Source organism: Cebus imitator, unplaced genomic scaffold, assembly GCF_001604975.1.
Source record: "Cebus imitator isolate Cc_AM_T3 unplaced genomic scaffold, Cebus_imitator-1.0 Scaffold52, whole genome shotgun sequence".
NCBI classification, from domain to species: Eukaryota; Metazoa; Chordata; class Mammalia; order Primates; family Cebidae; genus Cebus; species Cebus imitator.
Window position 1 is genome coordinate 4,030,373 of NW_016107367.1, and position 15,612 is coordinate 4,045,984.

Here is a 15,612-nt window from a genome sequence, read left to right on the forward strand (position 1 = left end):
AAAACGAGCCTGGTAGTTTCTCAAATGATTAAACATAGAGTTCTGTACTATATGCCCCAGCAATTTCACTCCGAGGTATCTACCCAGGACAAACAAAAATGTGCATGGATACAAAAAACCCTTATACACAGATGTTTATAGCAGCACTCTTCATTACAGCCAAAGGGTGGGAAACACCCAAATGTCCGTCAGCTGGTGAATGGATAAGTCAACTGTGGTATATCCATACAACAGGGATTATTGTATTATTCCAGAAAAAGAAATGAAGTACTGACACTGCTGCAATATGATGAATCTTGAAAACATGATGCTAAGTGAAAGAAGCCAGTCACTAAAGACCCAACGGTGCAGATTCCGTTTGTGTAAAATACCCAGAATAGGACATTCTATCCAGACTGCAGAAGAAAACTTTGCTTTGGGCTGTGAAGGGTGGGGTAGTAGAAGGGTTAGTGGTCGGAGGGTGAACCATAAGTAAATGGCATGGAGCTTCTTTTAGACATGATAAAAGTGTTCTAAAATCGACTGTGATGATGATCGCACAGATTGTGAATGTATCAAAAAACCATTGAATTGTGTACTTTAAATGGGTCAATTGTATGCTATGTGAATTATAGCTGAGTAAAGCTGGTTTACTTTAAGAAGAGTTAGAACAATATATTGACCTGGATTGATTTGAATGATAAATGCTTCATGAAAAAAGTTACGGCCTGGCACCAGTAATCCCAGCACTTTGGGAGGCTGAGGCAGGTGGATCACCTGAGGTGAGGAGTTTGAGACCAACCTGATCCACATGGAGAAACCCCAGCTCTACTGAAAATACAAAATTAGCCAGGCGTGGTGGCACATGTCTGTAATCTCAGCTACTTGGGAGGCTGAGGCAAAAAAATCGCTTGAACCCAGGAGGCGGAGGTTGCAGTGAGCTGAGATCGTGCCATTGTACTCCAGCCTGGGCAACAAAAGCGAAACTCCATCTCAGAAAAAAGTTATGGTGTGTTAGGATTGAACTGCATCTCCCTCCCCCTGATTCTCCCCTAGCACCTCAGAATGTGATGTTATTTGGTAATATGGTCATTGCAGATGTAATTAGTTAAGGTCATACTGGAGTAGGCTGTGCCCCTAATCCAAGATGACTGGTGTCCTTATAAAAAGCGGACATTTGGGCTGGGTGTGGTGGCTCATGCCTGTAATCTCAGCACTTGGGGAGACTGAGGCAGGCGAATCATTTGAGGTCAGGAGTTCAAGACCAGCCTGGCCAACATGGTGAAATCCTGTCTCTACTAAAAATACAAAAAAATTAGCCGGGTGTGGTGGTGGGTACCTGTAGTCCCAGCTACGCGGGAGGCTGAGGCAGGAGAATTGCTTGAACCCAGGAGGTGGAGGCTGCAGTGAGCTGAGATCGTGCCACTGCACTCCAGCCTGGGTGATAGAGCAAGACCCTGTCTCAAAAAAAAAAAAAAAATAAATAAAGGGGGACATTATTTGGACACAGTCACTCACAGAGGAAAACAGCAGGTGCAGATCAGAGTTCTCCTGCCACAGCCAAGGAATAATTAAGGTTAAAGAATGGCAAAAATTGAAACTACTTTTGCAGCAACCTAATACCAGAAGCTTGGAGGAAGGCCTGAAACAGATCCTCCCTAGCACCTTCAGAGGGAGCATGGCCCTGCTGACCCCTTTATCTTGGACTTCTAGCTCCATCAGTGTGTGGTACTTTGTAGCCCTAGTGAACTAATACACAGAGTAACAATGGAAACAAAAATTAACTTATATATTTTTATTTTATTATTTATTTGTTTTTTGAGATGGAGTCTCGCTTTTGCTGCCCAGGCTGGAGTGCAATGGCACGATCTCAGCTCACTGCAACCTCCACCTCCCGGGTTCAAGTGATTCTTCTTCCTCAGCATCCCGAGTAGCTGGGATTACAGGTGCCTGCCACCACGCCCAGCTAATTTTGTATCTTTAGTAGAGACAGCGTTTCACCATGTTGGTCAGGCTGGTCTTGAACTTCTGACTTCACGTGATCCACCTGACTCAGCCTCCGAAAGTGCTGGGATTATAGGCATGAGCCACTGCGTCTGGCCAGCTTATATATTTATGTATTTCTATACAGAACAAAGACCCCAAGACTCCCTTTCACATTAACATTGGTTATCTTATGGGACAGGACTATTAGGTCCCTAAATATGTTTTTATTGTTTGAGTTGTTATAATGAGCATGCACTTATTTTTGCATTTAAAAAACAAAGGATTGGCACAGTGCGGTGGTTCATGCCTGTGATCCCAGCACTTTGGGAGGCAAGGCAGGAGAATCCCTTGAGCCCAGGAGTTGGAAACCAACCTGGGCAACATGGCGAGACCCTATTTCTACAAAAATTACAAAAATTAGCCAGGCACGGTGACACATGCCTGTACTCCCAGATACTCGTGAGGCTGAGGCATGAGAATTGCTGAGCCCAGGAGAGTAAGGCTGCAGTGAGCCTGGCTGCACCACTGCACTCCAGCCTGGGTGACAGAATGAGATCTGCTGCCACCCCCAAAGCAAAGGATTTTAAAAATGGACCTGAGGTGTAGGGTTTAAGGGCTCTCTTCATTTTTTCTTTTATCATTCACAGTTACATATTTTACCTGTCTTCTGGAAAAGTCTTGTTTCCCAGACCCCAAATTTGTTGGCCAAATACATTCTCTGCAGCAGTCTGGAAAATTTCTTGTAACACTGGGTATGCCGAAAGCAAGGCAGGAATGTGGCTCTTGCTCTTCCGGGCTAGGAAGTGAGGACAGATGGTGAGGATGATGATGGTGGTGGTGACTCTTAGGTATAGTGAACCCCCAGTTTCTCTTCAAAGAATCAGCATGTCAGTACGTTCAGCTTTCTTTCTTATTTAATTCTCTATTTTAAAGTTTAACTTCCTTGTAGTTTCAGTAAATAACCTTTTCCACCAGTTCTAATCAGTAGTTCACATCTGTTCCTGCAGTCCCCTGCTCCGTCCTGACTCACCTGCTCTGGCCACCTGCTTTGACCCCTGGCTACCTGCTCTGACCTGTTTGCTCACTGTCCTTTCTGCCAAACTGCCCACCTCCCCCCTCCACCTCGTATCCGTGCTCCCTTCAAATAGCCAATCATTTGAGGGATTAGTCTAGACTGTGCAGTCGAGCCCTAGCCAATAGGGGAACAACACAGCAGTAGGGGCGGCCCTCCGTCAGGAATAAGTACCCCTTTCCCTCCCTTGTGCAGGTGTGCGCTTTGTGAGCCTCACCCTTCTATGGAAGTAAATTGCCTTGCTCAGGAAATTTATATGCGAGCGCTACTTCTTTTGCGGCACCGAAACTTTGACTTATAACATGGCCATAATGGCAATGATGGAGAACGAGGTGGAAGAGGAGGAGGAGGAATAAGAAGGAGGATTAAAGCATGTGGAAATTTCCAGTTTCCATGTCCTCCTTCCTTATCCAGCCTCATCTGATGCTCCCAGGCAATATCTCCACTTTACAGATTTGGGATCTGAGGCTCAGCAACGTTAAGTGACTTACGTAGGGGCTCACAGCTAGTACATTGTGGGGCCAGGGTATGAACCTGAATTAGCTTAGCTCCAACCCCCCTTTTCCTTCCAACTTGCAGAGGTTGGGAGAGGTATGGGGCCCCTACTTCCCTTGTCCCAGGTATCAGCCCCACTCCCTGACTTAGCGAGAACCTTCTCTCATTCAAAGCAGTCTTGAGATGGGAAAAAAATCAGGAGCCCAGCACCTTTTTTCTCTGCAGTTTTCCAGCAGCCCCAGTTGGTTTGCTGTGCTGTGATGTGGGGGCCTGCATTATTCAAGCCCATGGAATATTCAGGCTGCTGAGCCTGTCAGGGCTGGCTGAGCTGTTTCCTCACAAAATGCCCCTGCGGGCTGGGGAAGCTGCAGGGCTCTGGGAGGCAGCCTGGGCCTTGTGTTAGGACAGATGTGTCGTCCTGGCCTGACCCAGGAGGGGGCGAGGGCTGCCTCCGCCACCTGATGGATGTCCTCATTTGGGGGGAATGCATTATTGAGCACAAGGGTTCTTTCCAGCCAGACTCTTGGACAAAACCGCTCAGCTGTGTCCCCACTGGTGGGAGCCCAAGCCCGAAGCACGGATGAACCCCCTCCTAGGTGGAGCGGACCCAGAACACCAGGCCTGGGAGGACCATCTGCGGTGATTAATGCTCTTCCCTCAATTCCTGTAGGGAGCAGACCTCCAGAAGAAAAACTGGAATTTGGGACATGTTGGTCTTAGCACTATTGTCAGTCACGTGACTGCAAACAGACAAGACCCATCCCCTTGCAAGTCCTCTGTGAAGGCTCAGCTCCCATGAGGTCAGTGTGAATCGGGTCCCTAGCCAGGTGTGGACTTCCAGAGCCCGTGCTTCCAAAATCAGGGAACTGGTTGTCCTTGAATTTTTGTCCTCTTGAACCCTTGAGTTGTGGAGTGCCAGAATGCCAGGGAGTAGACTTCTGGAATCCCAGAGTCACTGGCTTCAGAATCCCGGTGGCAGTTCTGGAACCTCAGAGTAAGTGGTTCTAGAACCGTGGGCGGTGGTTCAGTCTGGAAACGTGAAGACGTCACGTTCAGGTGGAGCTCACTTGTCCATCCTGGGGCAGAGCGTCTCTAAGAACACACGGTCATGGAGTGGGCGCCCGGCAGCTGTAAAGGCAAGTGTCTCTGCTTTGCCATCAAAGCTACCATTAAAGAAGAAATAGCGGGAAGTTCTTTAAACTGTGACTCAGTTGGTCAGACAGGAGTGAGGGCTGCCACGGCTCCCGCCTTCCTGAGCTGATTCAACAGGGCGGACGCATTCGCTGTGTTTTACTTACCTGCCCCTCAGGACCTCAGGTGAGCACACCTTTCTGGGGAGGCGGCCGCTGTGCCCTCTTCTCCAGCTGCCTCTGGGCTCTGGGGGTTTGGGGACCTGGAAGCCTTTAACGGGGGTGGAAGCCTGCCCATGTGGGATCCTTGGTCTTCCTCCCGTTTCACAGACCAGGAATCTGAGCCTCGGAATGCCCTCTTTGGCCTAGCCCAGGGCTTCTCATCCTCAGCCGTATGCACACTTGGGGCCGGGTAATCCTTGGTGGTAGCTGTTCCATGCTCTGTGGATGTTTACCTGCTTCCCCAGCTTGTACCCACTGGCCACCAGTAGCATTCCTCTCCTGTGACAACCACAAATATCTCCAGCCTCTGCTAAAGACCTGGGGGCAGGGGCAAAATCGCCTCCAGGTGTGAACCGCTTGTCTCTGCAATGAATTCCTGAGCCCCGGTGTTAACTCCCCAGAGCCCCCTGCCCACCCTGCCAGCTGCTTGGCTGTCCCCTCATCCCAACCTGAAGGTCCCTCCCTAGAGTCCCAAGAGTAACCCAGTTACCCCCACGTTACAGAGAGGAAGGAAAGTTCAGAGTTTTTTCAAAAGAGGTTTCCATTGTTCAAGGTCCCAGCAGGTGAGTGGAAGAATTAGGATTCAACCTCTGGGCTCTACCAACTTTCCCATGCAACCTCCCTCATTCCCGCTGAGATCCTGAGCCCTCTGTCATTCCACAAATATTTTTGGGGCACATACCATGGACAGGCCCTATTCTAGGTGGTGAGGAAATCACAGTCAATAAAACAGGCAAAGATCCTTGTGCTCGTGGGGCAGATGTTTACCTGGGGAGGGGTGTGTGTGTGTGTGTGTGAGAGAGAGAGAGAGAGAGAGAGGATCCCATGGCTGCTCAAATGCCCCTCCTAAGCGGGGCAACAGGGTGAATGGAGATCAGCTGATTTGGTTACTGCCGAACGCTGAAAAAGCTCCCACCAGCAATCAAATCAGCTGATCTCCATTCACCCTGTTGCCCCAGGTAACTGGAGCCCAGGGAGGTGTTAGCTCTTAGCTCTAGGCCTATCCTTCAGCCCCTGGATGCTCTACTTCCCAAAGAACAGGGCAGAGGAGTCAGGCCAGGGCAGCAGCTCCGGGCAAACTGCCCTTGGGGTGCCTTTCTGCTCTCTCACATCCGTCTAAGTGTGAGCGAGCAGGCGCCTAGCCTGGCTGTGCAGACCCAGACCCCCATGAATTATGCACATCGCTCCCATTTCTAGTTGGAGGCACTGGAGAAATTACAACTCCCATTAACTCAGGCGGCACAGGCGGCCCAGCTGTTTCTCCAGTTTTGGCCTCTCCCTGGCTGGAAGGGAAGGGTTTGGCTGTGGAAGGGCAGTGAAACTCCGCTTCCCTGGGCCTTAATGCACAGCGCGGATAACTGCTTGGCAGAGAGAAGCTGTCTGTCCGCAGCAGGTATGGTGAGGGCGCCTGCTAGCTGGTCCGATGCTTGAAAACCTAGAGGCAAACAGATACGGAAACGGGACCTGAGACAGGGGACAGGTCTCAGCACTGCTGCTATTTGTCTCCCCACTTTGTGGACATGGGCCTGGGGGCTTGGGGCTGCCTCGCCAGCAGTCCCCTTCTCCTCTCTGCTCTCCCCAGCACTTGCGTTCTCACAGTCCCATTCATGAGGTGGCTGAGTTGCCCTTTCCCTCATGTGCCAGAAACAAATGACTAAGCACATGGATAAGGCGACCCGAGTGGGGCTAGCAGCAACTGTCCTGTCCACTAGCCATGTTTTGCAGACGAGAGAGGATGTGACTCGTCCAAGATCACTGAGAGGTTAGCAGTGGAGGGAGCCAAGGGACTGAGTTCTCCTGCTGTGGCCTCAGAGCAGGTGCCACGTGTCCTGGCCGAGGATAGGGTGGCACCAAGCTCCCCACTCACAGTCACACCCCATGGGCCACCTGCTGACTGGCCCAGGGCTTGGGGTGGAGCCAAAGAGCACCATAGGTGGGTGTGGTCTGCCCAATAGTAATGCCCCTGGGGCCAAACAATTTGAGCTAATCAGAGCCTCTCATGGCGGGAGGGGCTATAAATACGCAGGGAAGGCTGCGCTAGAGCTCCCAGGGCACCTCCTTTAGGACAACGGCTGTCCTGGGTCCCCAACATGTGTGGGTGCAGCTCCCTGCCTTCCTCAGTGGCTTCTGGTGCCTGGCCAGAGTTCTGGGACTGAATTCACAGATCATGCCACTGGCCCAATGTGAGAACTCAGAAGGTCCCTGACCAGGGCCAAGGTCGGGCCTCTGGAGGTGACTAGAGAGAGTGGGGTGATGGCTGGCCAGATAGAGGCTCTCAGTGCCAGCCCTGGTGAATTTCTCGCTTCCACAGACTGTTGAAATTATATATTGCAAGGCCTAGTGATATTGATCAGCATCAATATTTATAAAGGAGGCAGCTGAGGCTGGGCACGGCAGCTCACGCCTGGAATCCTAGACTTTTGAGAGGGCGAGGTGGGCAGATCACGAGGTCAGGAGATTGCGACCATCCTGACCAACATGGTGAAACCCCGTCTCTACTAAAAATACAAAAATTATCTGGGTGTGGTGGCGCACACCTGTAATCCCAGCTGCTGGGGAGGCTGAGGCAGGAGAATCTCTTGAACTCAGAAGGCAGAGGTTGCAGTGAGCTGAGATGATGCCACTGCACTCCAGCCTGGACCATACAGCAAGACTCCATCTCAAAAAAAAAAAAAAAAAAAAAAAAAAAAAAAAAAAAAAAAAGGCAGCTGTTTCCATATTGGGAGTGCCTGTCTGTCTTCCAGCCCCTATGAGTATTAATTCATAGATAGGGTCAGGAATATCAGAGCTGAAAGCCCTGGAAACCCACGCTTCACATGCCGGAAAGTGGCCCCAGGCAGGAGCAGAGCCCAGCACCACCCATCTGTGCTCATGCTGTTCATTTTATTGGCGTCAACCCTAGAACCTGTCTCCTTTCACCTAAGCACGCTTCTGTGGGTGGAATAAGTAGAGGGCGGGCCACCGGTTTGCTAAGTGTGTCCTGCATGCCTGGCTTATGCTGGGGGCTTTATATGAACAATCTCTAAAGTATGGAAGCCCTCGATGGCATGCTTCCTCATCTTTTTAACGAAGATAGGGGAACTGAGGCCCAGAGTGATTAGGTAATTTACCCAAGACCATATCTCTAGAAAATAGTGGAACTGGAACCTGCAACTCAGCTGCTGATTCCAAAGCTCTCGCCCCAACTCTGGGCTGCCTGCCTGGCCTTTGAGTTGGGTGTTGAGGGATGAGGCTGGAAAGCATTCATTCGCCCATTCAACAAACTTCTCCCACAGTTCTAATCCTTTCCCTCTTAGTTTTCATGAGTTTCTTGTTTATCTACTTGCTTTCTCATTTGTCTGTGCCTTTGCCTAGAATGTGAACTCCGTGAAGGTGGGGACTGTGTGTGTCTTATTCCCCGCGGTATCCACAGTGCCCAGCAGAGTGTTAGCCCTCAAGAAATGGTGGCTGATCAGCAAAGCAACACAGGAACAGAAAACAAAACACTGCATGGTCTCACTTATTAGTGGGAGCTGAACAATGAGAACACATGGATGCAGGGAGGGGAACAACACACACTGGGGCCTGTCGGGGGGGAACAGGAGGAGGGAGAGCATCAGGAAAAATAGCTAATACATGCGGTGCTTAATACCTGGGTGATGGGTTGACAGGTGCAGCGAACCACCATGGGACATGTTTACCTATGTAACAAACCTGCACGTCCTGCACACGTATCCCAGAACTTAAAAAAGAAGCGGTGGCTGAATGCTGAATGCAGGATGGGAAATCAGGAGGCCAACTCATTTTAGTTGTTGAATGATGTGTAAGTGGCCAAGGCTGAATGAATACATGAATGAGTGGATGGACTAGTCTGAGACTCAGCCTTCTCCTCTGTGAAGTGAGGAAGGTCCCATTAAGAACTACCATCTTCCTGCTCTGGGGAAGATTAGCTAATGCGTGTGGACGTCATTAGAGCTGGTCACTAATGTGAGAATTCTCCACACCTCTTCTCAGTGCACATTAGGAATACTGTTCCCTGTCTCTTTGAAGTTAAGTATGGCCAAGTGACTTCTTTGGCTAATGAAATGTGAGTGTACATGATGAATGCCCCTTCTGGGTGAAAGCTTTTTTTTTTTTTTCCCCAGAGACAGAGACAGACAAAGCTTTTTTTTTTTCATCCCCTGGGTTTAAGCAATTCTCCCACCTCAGCCTCTGGAGTAGCTGTGATTACAAGTGCCCGCCACCATGCCTGGCTAATTTTTGTATTTTTAGTTGAGACGGTGTTTCACCATGTTGGCCAGGCTGGTCTCAAACTCCTGACCTCATGATCTGCCTGCCTCGGCCCCCCAAAGTGCTGAGATTACAGGTGTGAGCCATAGTGCGCAGTCCGTGAAAGCTTTAAGAACTAGTGAGAGAGATTCACCATGATCCTCCCCTCCTGTGATGACAATCATGGAAGGAGGGACCCACGTGGACCCTCTGGTTATTCTAGGTCCCTGAAGGACCACGATGAGCCGAGCTCCTTTGCCACGCTATGTGGAATGGATTGTGTGAGTGAGAATGAGCGTTGTGTTAAGCCACTGAGAGTGTGGGGTTGTTACTGCAGCGTGACCCAGCCCATCCCGACTAAGGCAGTATGTGGGCGCCGTGATCTTGGGGTCCAAGAGCAGAGGAAGTGTTTCATGAATGGCAGTAAGTGGGCCTTCTCTTTCCCGGATGCCAGGAACGCTGTCTAGGGACAATGGAGACATTTTTCTGCAGCTTTTTCCCAGTTGGCTCTGGTGCAGGAAAGCAAAGAAACCCAGACATGAAGTCACCGCTTGTTTGCGGCGAGAGAACAAGAAACAAGCCACAGCAGTATTGTGTTTGCCTTATTAAGGCTCATTTTCTCATTACAATTTTCCCTCCTAATTGCTAATTTTTCCAGCTTCTCCAAGAGCCATTTTACTTCTGCCTTGTCCCCAACCCCCCCACCCCCGACTCCACTCCAAGAGCTGGTGCTTCGAGAAACTGCCACAGATGGGCCAAAGAGAAACACACATGCTTGTTTTTAATTTACGTGAAATCCTCTTCTCTTGCTGCTACTGGGATGGGCAGCTGCCAGGTTCTTCTGGCCACGTGGCCAGGGACTCAGCCCTGAGACTGGCCCTGCAGAGGGAGGGGTGTGGTCCGTGCTTCCATGCCCTTCCCCAGGCCTCTTTGGCAGTAAGGGGCCTTCTCCTGGCCAGGGCTTCTCAGCCTCATGAGCACATGGGCACAGCAAGTGTGAGGACCCTGGGATGACTGACGCACTCCCTGAGCAATGTGTCCCCCCAGGGCTGTGCCTGGGAGCTCTTCACTGCTGTCTCCTAAGTGGGAAGGAGCAGTGGTCACTGTCAGTTTCAGGTGGAGAATCAGACTCAGAGAACCAAGGTGCCTTGGCCCAGCCGCCTCCTTGGATGGCAGTGGCAGAGCGGGACTTTCTTATCTGTCAGTCTGTCTTCCCTAGAAGCTTCTTCCACACCACAGGCCTGCCCAGATCAGGGAGGGGACTGCTCTGTCCCTCCTTGAGGAGGGACGGAAACCTTCTCCCGTTCTCCTTTGAGCCGGATTTCAGTGTGATCCGTCACTGCTCACTGGCCACAGAACCTAAGTCGGTTCTTTCCTTCCTCAAGGGCCTTGGTCCCACTTTTGACGGTGGGGATAGAATCAGATGATACCAGCAGGTCCTATTTTTGGGATTCCAGGCACAGTATTCTCTCAGGGGTCTTTAATGCACTCTCAGGGGCCTCCAAACACGTACAAGGCCAGGGAGACTGGGACTTCTGATACCATGTTACAGGTAGAGTCGGACTGACAACCCCAGACGTGGGTTTGATACAATAGTGGTTTACAGTTGTCCTGCTGGCTCTGCCTCCAGGGGACCCGATCAACTTCATCATCTGGATAGGGAAGGCGTTCACCTTTCCCTCTTGGCGTGAAGCTGTCCGCTCGGTGTCGGTCAGTGAGTAAACGATCCTGAAATGGTCATTGCCACTTCTGTTTATCATCATCCCCGTCTCCATCTCATCGTTGCTGTAGTTCTTATGTAGAGTTTTTTCGGAGCTGGAGAAAGCCACAGATGTTACAGGCCAAAAAGTCACCTGGTTTTACCTCTGATTTCTTGCAGATTGGGAAACCAGGGTCAAGAGAGGGGAAAGGGTCCACTTGGGTCCTACAGAGCATCAGCGGAGCTGACCCTGGCACTGGGATCCCAGCTCTTCCCTCTTTCCCTCTCCTCCTCCTCCTCTTCCTGATGCTCTTTATGGAAAAATACAATCGTTTCCTTCCAAAAACAGCCGGACTGACCTATCAGAGCTCCACGGGAAAGGCTTCGTCCCATGCAATTCCTGCTGAATACTGGGCTGTCCTCATAACGGGAGGAGCTACGTCCTCTATCAAGGTCACTAAAGGTTGAGGCAGCAGCAGAGGCCCCCAGAGGTGGGTCCCAGTGGCTCTACTGCTGTGAGTTCTGGGATGGGACTAATGTCACGGGGTGAGAAGGGGCCCTGTCCAGCATGCCTTCCTGGGACCACCTGCCCAGCTCAGAAGCAGCTGTTCTCCAATGAACAGAAACCCATACCATTGTCGTTTATTTTTCTTCCATTGCACTTACCACATCATGACATTTATTGGGGCGATTGTGTCTTCAGCATCTGTGTCTCCAGCCGCACCGCAAGCTCCATGAGGCAGGGGTTTGAATTCCCTGCCACTGTAATGCCCTGGGTCTATCCAATGTCCAGGGACTTGAAAGGATGAAGGAAATGAACAAAAGGTTGCTGAATGGTGTCCCTAGCATTTCCCATCAGTGTTTAGCTTTCGTTCCTTTATGTCCCATTATTATCATTATTATTTCATTCTGGAAGTCCCCTGAGAGGCAGAGATTCATGGTCCCATTTTATAGATTAGAAAATAGAGGCTCAGAATTTGAGGCTGTGTTGCCAGTATCATAGCCGTGAGTCACATGTGGCTATTTAAATGAAAACTAATTAATATTAAATTGAATTTAAAACTTTTCAGTGCCCCACATATGTTAGCCACATTAGTGCTTACTAGGCCCATAGGGCTGATGGCTACTGTATCGGACAGCACTGCATAGTAAATGTTTTCAGGTTGTGGGTGGTGGCTCAAGCCTGTATTCTCAGCACTTTGGGAGGCTGAGGTGGGCAGATCACTTGAGGTCAGGAGTTCAAGACCAGTCTGGTCAACATGGTGAAACCCCATCTCTACTAAAAATACAAAAATCATCCAGGCAGGGGAGGTGCCTGTAGTCTCAGCTACTTTGGGGGCTGAGGTAGGAGAATCGCTTGAACCTGGGAGTTGGAGGTTGCAGTGAGCTGAGATGGCACCACTGCTCTCCAGCCTGAGCAACAGAGCAAGACTCTGTCTCAAAAAAAAAAAAAAGAAAGAAAGAAAGAAAATATTTTCAATGTTGCAGAAAGTCAGCTCACACCAGCTGAAGTAGCTGCTGAAGGCTACCTCGTCATGTGGTGGCAGAGTGGGGACGGGAGCTGTGGTTTTGCTTCTAGTCCGGGATGCTTGTCAGTTCCCCTGAAAATGGAGTGTGAGGTGTGGGAGTGGAGGGCGCTGGGGAGCTCTCAGAAGCCCTCTAGCCTTGGGGCTCCCGCTGGGCACTTTGGATATGGGGTCCCACCTTGCTGGAGGCATGTGGGGAGGGGTGGGTGCGGGAGAGCCTTCCATTTTCCATCTTCCTTCAGCAAGAGTGGCCTCCGTGTCCTGTTTTGTATCAAATCATTAAGAGCCTCTCTGGAAACTCCATCACAAACGTTCGGGTCCCATCTCTCTCTTAAAATGTCACAAGCATGTCAATCAACAGATGTCCAGGCCCCTGTCCTGGGCGGGACTCTCTCCTGAGAACTGACCTGGCTGGAGCCCATGCACTCTGAAAGGGGCGCTGGTTGCTTGTCGTCTTCTCTTCCCTGCCCAGCTGAACAGCATCTGTCTCTGAGCAGTGTGCTCCCACCTGAGGTGGCCCGAGCCCTCCCTCACCATCCTGTCTGTCTGATGGAGGAGGTGGGGTCACTGCTGCTCATGTCCTGGGCTGGTCCCGGAGCGTCCAGGGAGGAGGCCTGCGCCACTTCCCCAGGTCAGACTTGGCTGAGAGTCAGCCTCCTCTGGGGCCACAGGATTTGGGTCTCAGCACTTCAGTCCCATAGCTGGCGTCATCCAAGGGCCCCAGGGCCCTGGTGATTGGTCAGAGTCTCGCTGGTCTGTGCCGTTGGGGGGCCACTTCACTCTCTCAGAGTCCCTCTCTCAAGTGGCTTTCCCCCACTTTCCTGCCCTTGAAACTGGAGTCCTGATGACCCCATTTTGCTCACCCTAAGGGTGCCCTAGGTGGAGGAGGAGGGATCAGACACACCTTGGCCCTCAGGACAGGGGCCTCCCAGTTAAGATGGAAGTGACTCTCATTTCCTTTCCCTGGGGCAGAGATGGAGTGCACCTTTTAGGGGGACCTTTTCCATGTGCTTAGGGGATGTTATGGAATTTGTCTGAGGGTTTAACTGCTTAACAAACACCCTGGAAAGCCAGTGGCCTTGTCAATCTACCTTGTTGTATGGAGGCTGCTCCAGATCGCATGGGTGTGCCCCCGCAAACTGAGATGTTGAAATCCTAACCCCCAAGGAGATGGCATCAGGAGGCGGGGCCTTTGGGAGGGGATTGAATCATGAGGGTGGGTGACCTCATGGAGGGGTTACTGCTCTTAGCAAAGGAACCACGGCCAGCCCCTCACCCTTTTGCTGTTGGAGGACACAGCAAGATGGGTGTCTGTGAGCTGGGAAGCCCGCCTTCAGCAGACGCTGCTTCCACCAGGCTTTGACCATGGACTTCCCTGCCTCCAGAACTGTGAGAAATCAATTTCTGTTTGTAAGTCACCCAGTCTAAGGTATTTTATTATAGTGGCCAGAATAGGCAAAGACAGACGTCAGTTGGAGGCTTAGTGAGGGCAGGGTCTTGTCCAAATTCAGGCAAGTGTCTTTGTCATATCTTTAGACTCTCAGAAAGGTGTTTCCCAGGGGCAGGTGAACTCTTCTTTCTGGGAAATTCACCTTCTCTCCAACCTTCAGCCCTCTGTGTATAATTCCACCCATCCATTGGGCTACCCTGGGGTCCTCTGGCCACGAAGGGGCCCTAGAATTCCTCCCTGGGATATGTGGGACTTGAGACCCAGCCCTGAGGCTTGGCTTGGAAACATAGCACCGTGAGGGGTCATGGGTTAACTTCAAAGCTGTTATTGACCCAAACCAAATCCTACCTCCAGGCCCCAGTTCTTCCTCCTCCTCAGCAGGAGCCAAGCCCTTTCGCCTCCCCCGTCTGCCTTTCCACCTGGGCCATGGTTCTCTGGTTTAGTGAGTTGCCTTCTCCCTGGCACCTCCGTTGCTGCCTCCCAGAAGTCAGCAGTGCCCCTGCTGTCACTCACGCAGGACCACGTCGTGCCCGGGGCTGGGGAGGGGGAGTGGGTATGTGGAGTGGGCTTTCCTATCCTGGGCGACAGGGCTGGCAGATAGATTGTGCCCCCTGTGCCAACTCCAAGCAGTTGGCCGGGGCTGCTTACAGCATGGCACCTGGGGCTCTGAGGCTGCGCCCCACCTCGATGGGAAATACTTTGACCCGTTGGAAGCACTGCCCGCGCCGGGTGGGAGGAGCAGTGTGGGCGGTACTCTTGTGGTCCTGGGCAGGAGCTAAATGTTTGTTCCTTCTGTGATGCTCGAGCCTCTCCTGGTCCGGCCTGTGCACCACCCAGGCCTCTTCCTCACTGTTCCCGTGCCCCACTGTGCACACGAGCATGTGCCGCACTTCCTGACCCTCCCACTTTCCTCTGCTGGCTGCGCTGCTCTTCCTGCACGGATGCCCCTCCTTCCCTCCTCTGTCCGTGCTGGGGCCACCTTCTCCAGGCAGTGTGGACTTTCCCCGTTGGAACTGGCTTCTTCCTGTGTGGAGAGTCCTCCGTTCCTAATCGGCAGCCCTGCCCCGCTGTCCCCCTCCACTGGCCAGCAAGGGGCAAGTAGAGCAATTTGGTCACAGTGACGACCGCTTAACTGGAGCCAACGGAGGCAGAGAGGCCCATGGCCGAGCAGGACAGCTGGACTGTGGGAAGAGTGAGGAGTGAAACCAGGACCTGTCCCTCCGTCTCTCATCTCTCGCTGTCCCTCCGTCTCTCATCTCTCTCTGCCCCTCCGTCTCTCATCTCTCTCTGCCCCTCCGTCTCTCATCTCTGCCCCTCCGTCTCTCATCTCTGCCCCTCCGTCTCTCATCTCTGCCCCTCCGTCTCTCATCTCTGTCCCTCCGTCTCTCATCTCCCTCTGCCCCTCCGTCTCTCATCTCCCTCTGCCCCTCCGTCTCTCATCTTCCTCTGCCCCTCCGTCTCTCATCTCTGCCCCTCCATCTCTCATCTCTGCCCCTCCGTCTCTCATCTCTCTCTGCCCCTCCGTCTCTCATCTCTCTCTGCCCCTCCGTCTCTCATCTCTGCCCCTCCATCTCTCATCTCTGCCCCTCCGTCTCTCATCTCTCTCTGCCCCTCCATCTCTCATCTCTGCCCCTCCGTCTCTCATCTCTCTCTGCCCCTCCGTCTCTCATCTCTGCCCCTCTGTCTCTCATATCTGCCCCTCCGTCTCTCATCTCTCTCTGCCCCTCCGTCTCTCATCTCTGCCCCTCCATCTCTCATCTCTGCCCCTCCCTCTCTCATCTCTGCCCCTCCGTCTCTCATCTCTC